The sequence below is a fragment of the Desmodus rotundus genome, chromosome 12, assembly GCF_022682495.2.
Source record: "Desmodus rotundus isolate HL8 chromosome 12, HLdesRot8A.1, whole genome shotgun sequence".
Classification (NCBI taxonomy): Eukaryota; Metazoa; Chordata; class Mammalia; order Chiroptera; family Phyllostomidae; genus Desmodus; species Desmodus rotundus.
The window spans coordinates 50,923,604-50,936,760 of NC_071398.1; the positions used below are offsets into that span (position 1 = coordinate 50,923,604).

Here is a 13,157-nt window from a genome sequence, read left to right on the forward strand (position 1 = left end):
TAATGGGACAGGGCCTCACTAGGATTGCTTAGTGCCCTACGGGTTGTTAAATATTTGGGGGGTCAGGGACATGGATGAAGGTCCCATGGATGAGCAAAGTTGGCAGAGGTAAGACAGCTGAATGGGGCGAAGTGTGGAGGTAAATTCCATAGTAAAGAGTGGGGTTTCTCAACCTGGGCACTACTGGCATTTGGAAATGGATCACTTTTCTTTTTTTAATGCTCACTGGAGGATATGTTTATTGATTTGAGAGAGAGAGAGAGAGAAACATACATCTGAGAAACATCAATTTCGCAGGTGCCCTTCCAGGATGGAACTCACAACCTACGCGTATGCCCTGACCAGGGATTGAACCTGCAACCTTTTGGTGCACAGGCCGACAGTCCAAACAACTGAGCCCCCTGTTCAAGGCTGGAACTGGATAATTCTTTGTCACAGGAGGATGTCCTGCATCCTGACCTCTACCTACTAGATACCCTAGCACCAACCCACCATATTTTTTGTGACAAAAAAAAATGTCTCAGGATGCACCCCAAATGCCCACTAGATGGTAGCATCGCCCATGGTATAAAACCACAGCCCTAAATCCGGGTAACTCACAGCTGAGCTACAGACGGGAATTGAGTGGTTTCAATGGGTTGGGTGTTTCTTGGAAAGCAAAAGGTTGCCAGTTTGATTCCCGGTTAGGACACGTGCCTGGCTTGTGGTTTTTGTCCCTGGTCTGCGTGTGTACAAGAGAGCTGATCTGTGTTTTTCTCCCTCCCTCCCCCTCTCTAAAATAAATAAAATCTAAGAAGGGAAGGGAAAGAGAAAGAGAGGGAGAGAAACATCAATGTGTGGTTGTCTCTTGGGGGCCCCTCACCAGGGACCTGGCCTGCAACCCAGGCACGTGACCTGACTGAGAATCAAACTGGCGATGCTTTGGTTTTCAGGCCCGCGCTCAATCCCCTGAGCTACACCAGCTAGGTTAACATTACTCTTTAGTAAATAAAAGGTAGCTTAAGTTTATTGCTTTATTATCTAACCAATTATTTATTATTGGTTAGATAATAAACCCATATCTTAATTATCTATTCAGTTTCTTAAGTTTTTTAAAGATATGAATGTTTATTATCATGTTCCTCTCTAAAATAAATAAAATCTAAGATTGAGATTCATCAGAATTCTGTGATGATGGGGGGGTGAGGGGAGGTTAGGGGTGTAAATAATGCTGGGCCCCCTCCAGAGTTTCTGGCTTAGGTGGTCTGGGAACATTACCCAAACAAACCCCTGCTCTAAATAACCCAAATTTCTTTTTCTTCTTTCCTTTCTTCATCTTTGCTCTTTTTAATTTTTTTATTTTTAGAAAGAGGAAGAGACACTGATTTGTTGTTCCACTTATTCATGCATTCATTGGTTGAGTCTTATAAGTGCCCTGACTGGGGATCGAACTCTCAACCTTGGTGTGAAGACCATGCTCTAACCAACTCAGCTCTCTAGCCTGGGCTTTTAAAATTTTTTAAAAACTTCTTTTCGTTGTACCAGGAAGTATTGAAATCATCAGCATAAAGAGGAGTTAAGAACCCCTTGGGACATTTTTCTACCTTTAATGTCTATTTAGCGTATGGGAAAACAATGACTCTACATTCCTGGGTACAAACGCCTCCTTTGAATATATTTTATCTTGCTCTACAGTTTGAATCTGCGTCTGTGGATTTTTGTGGCAGTTCCTCATGCTACCACTAGATGGCAGTGGAAGCCATCTAATAAAAGGCTCTTTGTAAGGAAATTCCAGCAGGTAGACTCATTTACCTAACCCAGGATTCTTCCCTATTAAATTGAGTCCCCACAAGTTAGACATTCTTCTGATTCCTTAATCGTTGCTTTCATCCTAATTGGTGTTTTTAAAAATTTGACTTGATATTGTTTCATGCATTTGAATATATGTATACAGTTATGTATACATATATTACATATGTATACATATGTAATATGTAAACCACCAGCACAATCAATATAGTGGGCACATCCATCACCCCCAAACGTTTCTTCACGCTGTATTTTTGTTTGCTTTTTTTTAAGAGAGGAAGAGAGACATCAATTTGTTGTTCCACTTATTTATGTATTCATTGGTTGATTCTTGTGTGTGCCCTGACCTGAGATTGAACCCACAATCTTGGCATATTGGGACAGACAACTCTAACCAACTGAGCTACCTGGCCAGGCTTTTTTTATGGCTAAAAAGTCTGTGTCTGTGTTTGTGTGTAACGTATATATGTTGTAAATATGAGATAATTTTCTACTTCCGGATGGCATTGTTAAAATTAAAGGCAAGTGCTTGTAAGAATTGAGAATTCCAAAATTCTCAGAAATATAAACTAATTCAAATGTTTTTAAAGTTAGCATGATCTAAGATTATTTTTTCTTTTTAAAAAGATTTTATTTATTTTTAGAGAGAGGGGAAGGGAAAGAGAAAGAGAAGGAGAGAAACATCAATGTGTGGTTGTCTCTTGGGGGCCCCTCACCAGGGACCTGGCCTCAACACAGGCATGTGCCCTGACTGACAATCAAACTGGTGATACTTTGGTTTGCAGGCCTGCGCTCAACCCCGTGAGCTTCACCAGCTAGGTTAACATTACTCTTTAGTAAATAAAAGGTAGCTTAAGTTTATTGGTTTAAGTTTAAAAAAAAAGATATGAATAAGTTTATTATCATGTTCCTTGACATCTGCCAAAGTGTGGAGCCAGGTTCCGTTGGTAGGGCCACATGGTGCCTTGGTCTGTCTGCCTCCTAAAGTCCCTGTTACCATCTCCAGAAGGCTCAGCCTCCAGAGAAGCTGAAGATATGTTTAGAAGGGCATGTTCCCTGGAAGAATGAGAGAGATTTGGAGCCCCAGCTGATAACATCAAATACACTGATGTGTCTCTCAGTCCATCCTGTTCTGGCTTCAGAGACATAAGACAGTTGCTAGTGAGAGGGGTGCCATTGTGAGTAGTTTCTGTACCTGAGGAGGAAAAGATAAGGGGAAAGAAAAGTCAAAGAAGCCAGTTTATATATACAACATGGAAGTCAACCCTTTCCCACCTTTTTGGTCTAACATGGAAGCTACTACCTCCAGCAGAACACACCTGAGGATTCATTTCTCTAACTGAATTGTACCTTCCACGAAAGTTTACTGCCCTGGCCAGCTGGCTTAGTTAGTTGGAGCATCATCCCATGTACCAAAGAGTTGTGGGTTTGATTTCCATCAGGAAACATACCTAGGTTGTGGGTTCAATTGCATATGGGAGGCAACTGATTGATGTTTCTCTCTCTCTCTACTCCTTCCTGTCTCTCTAAAAGCAATAAACATATCCTCAGGTGAGGATTTAAAAAAATTATTATTTACTATGTACCAGGCACTGGGAAGATACCAGTGAACAAAAAATTTACATTCTAGCCCTGGCTGGTGTGGCTCAGGGGATTGAGTACCAGCCTGCGAACTGAAAGGTCACTGGTTCGATTCCCAGTCAGAGCACATGCCTGGGTTGCAGACTAGGCCCCTTTTGGGAGCAAGCAAGAGACAACTGTTTATCTCCCTCTTTCTCTCTCCCTCTCTCTCTCTCTAAAAGTAAATAAATTAAAGATAAAAAATAAATTTAAAAAATTCACATTCTTATGGGGTCTCTGGACTGGAAGTGGGGCTGGAAGTGGGCAGAGGGAGGCCTTGGGCAGAAGAGTCTTCAGGAACTGTGGCCGATTCCTGGTCTTGTTCACCCGTGGCTGATTCCTGATCCTGTTCTCCCGTGGCCAATTCCTGGTCTTGTTCCTGTTCTAAAGGTTCATTAGGTTCTTTACTTCTCTGGACATGCAACCTGGAGCTTCGATTTTGAAACCAAATCTAAGTGGGTAAAACAAGAATTCATTAAAGCAACTGAGGTCATGCAAACCTCACCATGTTTTTTATTTTTTCAAAAAGCCAAGGGGAGATAGAGGTGGTTCATTTTAGGCTTAATTCCAAAATCACTGACATTCTATGTAACATCTAAGAAAATCTAACAGGTCTGAAGATAAAGTTCAAACTTCTGGCCACAGCCAGCATGGCTCAGTTTGTTGAGGTGTCATCCCACAAGATGAAGTGTCACAGGTTCAATTCCTGGTTGAGGCACATGCCTGGGTTATGGGTTTGATCCCTGGTCAGGGCATGTAGGCAACTGATAGATGTTCCTATCCCTCTCTTTCTCCCTCCCCTCTCTCTCTAAAAAATAAAATCTTTTTTAAAAAATTCAATCTCACCCCTTGTACCTTCACAACCTAATGGTGGGTTTCATATCCTGAAAGTCCCCATATCCCCTCGTTACAAGTGCTGGTCTAGCCCTGGCTGGTGTGGCTCAGTGGATTGAGTGCCAGCCTGCAGACTGAAAGATCACTGGTGCAATCCCCATTCCCGGTCAGGGCACAAGCCTGGGTTGTGGGCCAGGTCCCCAGTAGGGGACATGCAAGAGGCAACCGATCATTGTTTCTCTCCCTCTCTTTCTCCCTCCTTTCCCCTCCCTCTAAAAATAAATAAGTAAAATCTTTTAAAAAACCAAATACAAGTGCTGGTCTACCCATAAAGTACCATGTCTATATTTCAGCTCTTCCCTCTACCTGGAATTTTTCCATCTTCCTGTCAAAAATGACTATTTTTCTAGGAAGATATTTTTTTATCTCATAAGACATACTCATTGCTGCTTCTTGCTTGCACCCATAAATTACAAGTACACATGCATGTTAGATATATATATTATATATACTCATACATAATATTACTTTATAAACACTTAGGCATACATTTCGCACACACACACCCTCCACACCACTGACAGAATTATACTCAATTTTACGATTCAGCAGCAATGATCCTTAGGCAGGCTGCTATGTTTCTGAGCTAAATCTTTTTTGTTGTTGTTTTTCTTTCATTTTTTTAAAAAGATTTTATTTATTTTTAGAGAGATAGAAAGGAAGGGAAAAAGAGAGGGAGAGAAACATCAATGTGCAGTTGCCTCTCACATACCCCAACCAGGGACCTGGCCCACAACCCAGGCATGTGCCCTGACCAGGAATCAAACCAGTGACCCTTTGGTTCACAGGCTGGTGCTCATTCCACTGAGCCACACCAGTCAGGGCTTTCTTTTATTTTTTTTAGATAGTTTTAAATTCAACTTAACTTTTTAAATCCATTTTTAATTATAGTTGACATACAATATTCTATTAGTTTCAGGTGTACAGCATAGTGATTCAACATTTATACCTTACAAAGTGATCACTTTAATAAGTCTAGAACCCGCCTATCATCATACATAGGTATTACAATGTTATTGACTATATTCCCTGTACTGTACTTTACATCCCTGTGACTACTTTGTAAATGAAGGTTTGTACTTAATCCTCTTCTCTTTTTCTGCCCTTCCTCCACCCCACCCCCAACCCCCAGCAACCATCAGTTTGTTCTCTATATCTATGAATTTCTGTTCATTTGCCATTTTTAAAAAAGATTTTATTTATTTTTAGAGAGAGGGGAAAGGAGGGAGAAAGAGAGGGAGAGAAACATCAATCAGTTGCCTCTTGCATGTCTGCAGCTGGAGACCTGACCTGCAACCCAGGCATGTGCCCTGACCCGGAATCAAACTGGTGACCTTTTGGTTCACAGGCTGGTGCTCAATCCACTGAGCCACACCAGCCAGGGCCATCTGCCATATTTTAGGTGTGAACTAAATGTTAAATCTCTAAAGCAGACATAGGAATAATTATAAAAGTTATTTGATAGAAAGAATTTGATAGAAAGATCTCACCCAAGTACCTGGCTCATAGTGTAAAGTAACACTCCATCCTTCATTCATTCGCCAATTCTTTTTTTTTTAAATCCTGATGATATATTCATTGATCACAGAGAGAGAGGAAGGGAGGGAGGGACAGAGAATGAGAGAGAAACATCCATGTGAGAGAGAAATATCCATCACTTGCCTCCCGTATGCACCCCTTCCCATATGCAGGAATCGAACCTGCAACCGAGGCATGTGCCCTGACCAGGAACTGAACCCACAACCTTTTGATGTACAGGACGACAACCAACTGAGCCACCTGGCCAGGGCTCAACCAACTCTTAATAAGTGTCACTGTTCAGAGCACAGGGAATACAACATTATGACGGAAAAGGACTGAAAGGAGGGTAAGAGGGTGAGCCAGTGGGTTTCTGGAGGTAGAACCTACTAGGAACCCAGCAGAAAGAAAGGTCATAAAAGGCCCTGGAGTGGGAATGCGCCTGGCTCAGAGTGCTGTGGCCCCCCTTCCCATACATCCCCATCCCCAGTAGATGGGGTCATAAAATTCCCCATCACTCACATAGACTCTTGACTCTGGAACCCTAATTTCCTTAGCGAGTTGCTCTCTGGAATCAATCCCAGGATAAGGGTTGTTCACAAATGCCGAGATGAGGGTGTGTAACTGGGCGGAAGTGTAGCTGGTTCAAGGCTGTCTATCTTCTCTACCTAGGGTCCAGGTAAGACTGCAGAGATCAGTGTACAGATGCAGACAAGGAGCCCAAACCTGTCCCACTATCTCCATTTAATTTGGAACCCGCTGTCTCTCCTTGAGAAGACCCATTCCAGGAGGAAGGTGTCAGAGGAGACGCAGTGTATGGTTGGGTTGCTAAAAAGAAGACATGGACCAGGAGGCCCCGAGAGAGAGAACATTCTTTCCCCACTCAAAGAGTACTAGTTGGCTCCACTACTAGACAGAGGAACTATGACACTCTCGGGGCTCTGCTGCAGACGGGGCCGGCACAGGATATTTACCTTGACTCTTCTCCACAGGGTGATCTTCGTTCTGGCTTCCTTCTAAGTCCTGCTCAGGTTCTGATTTTTTCTGGGTTCGGTACCTAGATATTCGATTCTGAAACCAACACTAAGTGAGGAAAAGAGAATTAAATGTTTATGTCATCTCGGCCCCATCACTGCCTTAATCTTTTTTAAAAATTTTATTTACTGATTTGAGAGAGAGAGAGAGAAGGGAGGGATGGGGGAGAGGGAGAGAGAGAGAGAGAAGCATTGATTTGTTGTTCCACTCATTGGTTGATTGTTGTATGTGCCCTGACCAGGGATCCCATCTACAACCTTGGCATATAGGGAAGATGTTCTAACCCACTGAGCTATCCAGCCAGGGCCATCACTGTCTTTCTCTTTAAAGATTTTTATTTAGTTAGTTTTAGACAGGGGGAAGGGAGGGAGAAAGAGAGGGAGAGAAACATCAGTGTGTGGTACCCCCAACTGGGGACCTGGCCCGCAACTCAGGCATGTGCCCTGACCTGGAATTGAACCAGCGACCCTTTGGTTTGTAGGCTGGCCTTCAATCCACTGAGCCATACCAGCCAGGGCCAAAGGGAGTCATTCTTAAGCTCAGGATTACTACTGATATCTGTCCCATTCAACTAAGTCTCAGGTCAAGGCTTGGTATTTAGCACATTCACAATCTGATCCTGGCATAATTTGCTAGAATAACCTTTTAAGCTAATATGTAGATGCTGTGATTATTATTCATTAAAGAACCAACTCAAAGAATTTATTGGATATAAAACAGAAAGCAACAAATGAACAAACTCACAGACACAAACAACAGTATGGACTTCTGGTCCAGATGAAGGCATAGGTATACATGCCTCACCCCACTCACACAGCTACAGCAAAAATCACAACTAGACTACAAAACAAACATCACTCAAAAACATCAGAAAAATCAAGCTGTATGGAAGTCCGACAACCAAGGATTTAAAGAAGCCATTCATCCAGACAGGCAGGAGGGGTGGAGACATGGAGACGCGTTGAGAAACATGGAGAGGTGGAGAGGCACAGGGATGCATGGAGACATGGAACAGGCAGTCCCTCATCCACATGTAGTGGATAAAAATCAGAAGGGATACCTTGGGAGTGAGGCATCCCAGTCCCAGACCAGACCACCCAGCTCAGGGCTCTAGTGCCAGGACTTATTTAAGTCCCCATAACTTCTGGCTATAAAAACCAGTGGGGGTTGGGGAAGTGGAAGAAACTGAGGGATTCATAGGAGACTCCTCTTAAAGGGCCCACAATGAACTTAGGACTTAGGACTTAACGCAGCCTCACTCCCTCTGGGATTCAGCACCAGGGCAACAGCTGGTAGGCATACAGGGAGAAACTGAGGTGACTGACACCAGGGCGAGTGCCGGGAAATGGCATCCTCCTGGGCAAAGCTCCAGAGGCCAGCTATTGGCACTGTCCCATCTCCAGGTTCTCCCCGACACAGAGCTACAGAGTGGTGACTCGGGTTTCCCTGCCCTGGTAATTACCAAAGGCTCCACTCCACACTATGTACAGGTGTGCTTTTTTTTTATTTTATTTATTTTATTTTTTTTTATTGTTATTCAATTACAGTTGTATGCCTTTTCTCCCCATACAGGTGTGCTTTTATACAACAGGCCACACTACTAAGACAGGGAGTCAAAGCAGCTGTACTTATTACACAGAAACAAACACAGAGAAACTGCCAAAATGAAGAAACAAAGAAATATGGCCCAGCTGATCTGAATGCCTTCACTGAGGAATCAAGGTCTTCTGTTTTCAAAAACCATGAAAAATTGATGTGTTCTGTTCATATGGATCAGGAACAACATGAGTCAAGAAAATGTGTGCAAACTCTAGCTGGGTAGCTCAGTTAATTGGAGCTTCATCTGGATACGCCAAGGTAGCAGGTTCAATCCCCAGTCAGGGCACATAAAGAATATACCAACAAATGTGTAAATAAGTGGAGCAACAAATCAATGTTTCCCCCCATCTCTAAAATTAATAAACTTATCCTCAAGTGAGGATTAAAAAAGGCTGCCCTGGCTGGTGTGGCTTAGTGGATTGAGTGCTGGCCTGCAAACCGAAGGGTCACCAGTTCAATTCCCAGTCAGGGCACATGCCTGGGTTGCAGGCCTGGTCTCCAGCTGGGGGTGCATGAGAGAGGCAAGATGTACGTCTCGCACATCAATGTTTCGCACTCTTTCTCCCGCCCTTCCCCTCTCTCTCAAATCAATAAAAACCTTCAAAAAAATTAGAGGAAAAGAAGTTATTCAATGAAGTTCAATTAATCTAAATAAAATACAGCAAAAAATTGCTATGTATTATGTCAACTGTAAATGAAAAAGAATCATTTAAAAAATAAAATAAATAAAATGATTGGAATCCCTCTCCGCCCCCAAAATTGCTGTACCTTTTTTTTTTTTTTTTAAATTTAGAAAGTCATAGAGGTAGAAATGAGCCATAAGAAATGGGCTTGGGAAACGAGTTGCAGCAAAAGAGGGGCTCTTATAGGTTAGAAGAGAGGCAAAGAAAACATGCCTGGGGCAGTGGGGCGGGGAAAGGTGCAGGTGTGCTCTGTAGAGAGAGCTGCTACAAAATTGCTGTGTCTTAATTAAGGGCACACATACACCTAAATAGACATACACACCCAAAGGATACATCATTCACTAGCATGGATGGATGCCTGGGGATAAGGTGGAAACCAATAGGCGTGGACCAAGATAAAACCTATATAAATCAGATTGGCTTTGTTCAGTCTTAATGAGTATAATTAACTCAAATGTGTGTGACTGAGGACCAGATAACAAAAAGAAAAAACCTGAAAATTGTTTCACATTTTTTTTCTCTAGAAAATATCCCTAGATCACTAATTCTCAATTGTTTGGCATCAACACCCACTTAGAATATCTTAAAATGTAGTAAGTACCAAAAAAACTTTGGTTTTTACCTTATTAAAAATTAAAACTGAGAGCATTTATTAACCGACTTCAAAATGTCAATACACCTGTCGTTTTAATAATAATAACATTTTAATATTAGAAATGACTACGGTCTGAAACAAAAACAATTGCTGAGATAAGAGGCACTGTTTCACATTTATGGATAACTTTGACGTCTGGCTTAGTAGAAGAGGCCTGGATTCTTACCTCTGAATGTATATATTAAGGATGAGTTCTCCAAATGGTTCTGGGGTTTCTGGAATGGGCTCTCTAATATGGTAAGATTTATGAGACTGAAGGCTGCCTGATGGGCTAAGAGGGCAGCTTTAATCTGAAAAGGTTTAAGGATGTTAATGGCTCTATTTCCAGTAGTAAAGAGATCAATTCTATGGTGTGCACCATTTATAGAGATACAGTATCTCCCTTGGACCTAATGAACCCAATCTAATCAACCACTTACAACAAGCAAAGAGCTGAATGACTGTGTACATGATACTTTCAAACAAAGGAATATAGTGGCTTTGGTGATTGCTCTTGTTGCTGGTAAAGTGATAAAAGGAAGGATGAGCTCAGGGATTCCAATTCCCAGCTCACACACCCAATAAATGACCTAAGAGTTCCTACTGTGCCCTAAAGGAGACCCTTATCTCCAGTGAACACTGGCTGAAATTGCTGAAAATCAAATACAAAACCTCATCCTGTGATTGGTTGAATTACAACACCAGCTCCACAGGGTGTTGACTATTGATGTGAGAGCAATGACTTGGAAAGAATGAAATCCTGTAAATTGGGATAGGGATGTGTGGGAATATCTTGATGAAAATGGGAGCATTGAGACCCTATATATGTGTGTGTTGTTGTTGTTTTTAATAAAAGAAAGCTTATTTAGAAAGTCAAAGAGGTAGAAAAAGTGAGCTATAGGAGGAATGGGCTCTCTTCCTGCACACTGCCTACATAGGTGGCAGCTGTCTTCTTCTTGGCACCACAGCTGCCCTCAGACACCTCGTGAAACCCAAGATTGTCAAAAAGAGGACCAAGAAGTTTATCTGGCACCAGTCAGACCGGTAAGTCAAAAATAAGCAGAACTGGTGGAAACCCAGAGGCACTAACAATAGGGTGCGCAGAAGATTCAAAGGCCAGATCTTGATGCCCAATGTTGGTTATGGAAGGGACAAGAAAACAAAGCACATGCTGCCCAGTGGCTTTTGGAAGTTCCTGGTCCACACTGACAAGGAGCTTGAAGTGCTGCTGATGTGCAACAAATCTTATGTGCTGGGATTGCTCACCACATCTCCTCAAAGAACCGAAAAGCCATTGTGGAAAGAACAGCCCAGCTGGCCATCAGAGTCACCAATCCCAATGCCAGGCTGCGCAGCAAAGAAAATGAATAGAAACTGCTTCTCAGCCTTTTGGCTAAGATCAAGTGTAAAAATGAATAGACAGTTTGTGTACACATCGTATTTATGTTAATTAAAAAAAAATGGGCTCAGAAAAAAAGTTACAGCAAAAGAAGGGCCCTTGAATCTCAGGGGAGAGAGAAACAGGCAGACAGAAACATTGATTTGTAATTCCACTTATTTATGCATTCACTGGTTGATTCTCCTATGTGCTCTAACCAGAAATTGAACCCACAACCTTAGTGTATCCGGATGATGCTCCAACCAACTGAGCTACCCAGCCAGGGCCGAGGCCCTACACTGTGATGAATCTTTTTGTGCCAGTGGTCAAGGTCTTTCTTCCCACAGTGGAAGCCACCCTTCCAGGCCCATTGGTATCCACCTTTCCACATCTGAGGGAGTTAACACTGCACTGTCTGAGGAAACAGTAATGGCATTCCAGTGCCCTGAGGCAGTTGCCAAGCAAGATAATGCTGATCCTCCTTAGGACCCACCCCCCAGGCCCCTCCTTGATTTTAGCTATAACTAGACCCTAGTCCCAGCAGGCCCCTAAAGGTGAGGTACTAAGTGTGATCATGAGGAGATGCATTAAACTCCAAAAGAACTACTCAGGTTTTCTGGAGAACAGATACATTAGGATGTGAGATGATGGTGAAAGGAATATAAAGTTGGGTCAGGCTGAACCAATTGATATGTGCTCACAAAGCAGAGATTCTGCATCTAAAGAGTTAGCTCAAGGAGTTAGAAAGGACTCTTAACAGTTTGTTTGGTTGGCTGAATCACAGACCAAAAGATGGCCCACTGTGAGCACATCAGAAATACTCAACCTTCCATGGTTTAATGTAGAGGAAGGGATTCAAAAACTTATGGAGATTTGAGTGTTAGAGTGGATTTGTCACTTAAGACCCACTCACAGAGGGCTGGGTGAAAAAGGTGAAGGGATGAAGCAAAGAAAAAAAAAATCTGATGGACACAGACAACAGTATAGTGATTACCCAAGGAAATAGAGGATGAGGGGAGGTAGAACAGGGTAAAGAGGGAATAACTGTTGACAGAAGGACACTTGACTTGGGGTGGCAAACACATAATACAATATACAGATGATGTATTATAGAATTGTACATTGGAAACCTATATAATTTTATTAACCAACGTCACCCCAATAAACCCAATTTGAAAAAAAACCTACTTACCCACACCAGGTGATTCCATAAGACATGCCCTTCACCAATACTTTGACATAAACTTGTGAGGGAAGCCCCAACACACTTGAAGAGCTCCATGATCCTTCTCCTCTGTAAGCCAGACCTGATATGAGACTTGGAAAACCTAAATGCAATAGGAGTACTTGGATCCTAAGGTGGCAGGTGCCAAGGGCAGCACTCAACTGCCAAAGGCAAGGTGGGTGTGGTTGTCTGAGGGTCAACAGTCAAAGCAGCAATCACAATAGTCTAAGGGTACCCTGGCCTAGTAGTTCAAGTTGGTTAGAGCATCATCCTGATACACCAAGATTGTGGGTTCGCTCCTGGGTTAGGGTGCATATAACAATCAACCAAACATGGGGAGAAAAGGCACACAACTGTAATTGAATAACAATAAAAAATTAAAATTAAAAAAATTTTTAAAAAATCAACCAAAGAATGCATCCATAATTGGAACAACAAATTGATGTTTCTTTCTCTCTCTAAAAGTAATAAATAAAAATTTAGAAATTAGAAAATTATGTGTATTTTTTAAGCAATGCAATTGATTTTGGAGGGGATTTCTTAAGATATTATTTATTTAATTTTAGAGGGGCAGGGAGGGAAAAAAAGAGGAAAATATCGAAGTGAGAAACACCTATCGGTTGCTTTCTGCAAGCTGACAGAACCAATAAGCCAGGAATGTGCCTTGACTGAGGAGGACTGAATTGGCAACCTTTTGCTTTGTGGGACAACGCCCATGATTTTTTAAATTAAAATTTTTTCAATAGGAAAGCATGTATATGGCACAGAAACAAAATATTGTGA

The 13,157-nt window shown here is 42.2% G+C and overlaps 1 non-coding gene and 1 pseudogene across 2 annotated transcripts; one reads left to right on the top strand and one right to left on the bottom strand.

The window, feature by feature from the left end:
- Positions 1–2,224: 2,224 nt before the first annotated feature.
- On the bottom strand, positions 2,225–12,459 carry LOC128779779 (uncharacterized). Of its 2 annotated transcripts, XR_011650659.1 has the most exons (4): positions 12,342–12,459; positions 6,795–6,903; positions 6,343–6,488; positions 2,225–2,983 (listed from the first exon to the last, which is right to left on the bottom strand). It is a non-coding gene; the product is annotated as an uncharacterized protein (transcript). The 2 variants fall into 2 exon arrangements; XR_011650660.1 differs by lacking the exon at positions 6,343–6,488.
- LOC123480739 (large ribosomal subunit protein eL32-like) lies at positions 8,653–11,142 on the top strand (annotated as a pseudogene).
- Positions 12,460–13,157: the final 698 nt, after the last annotated feature.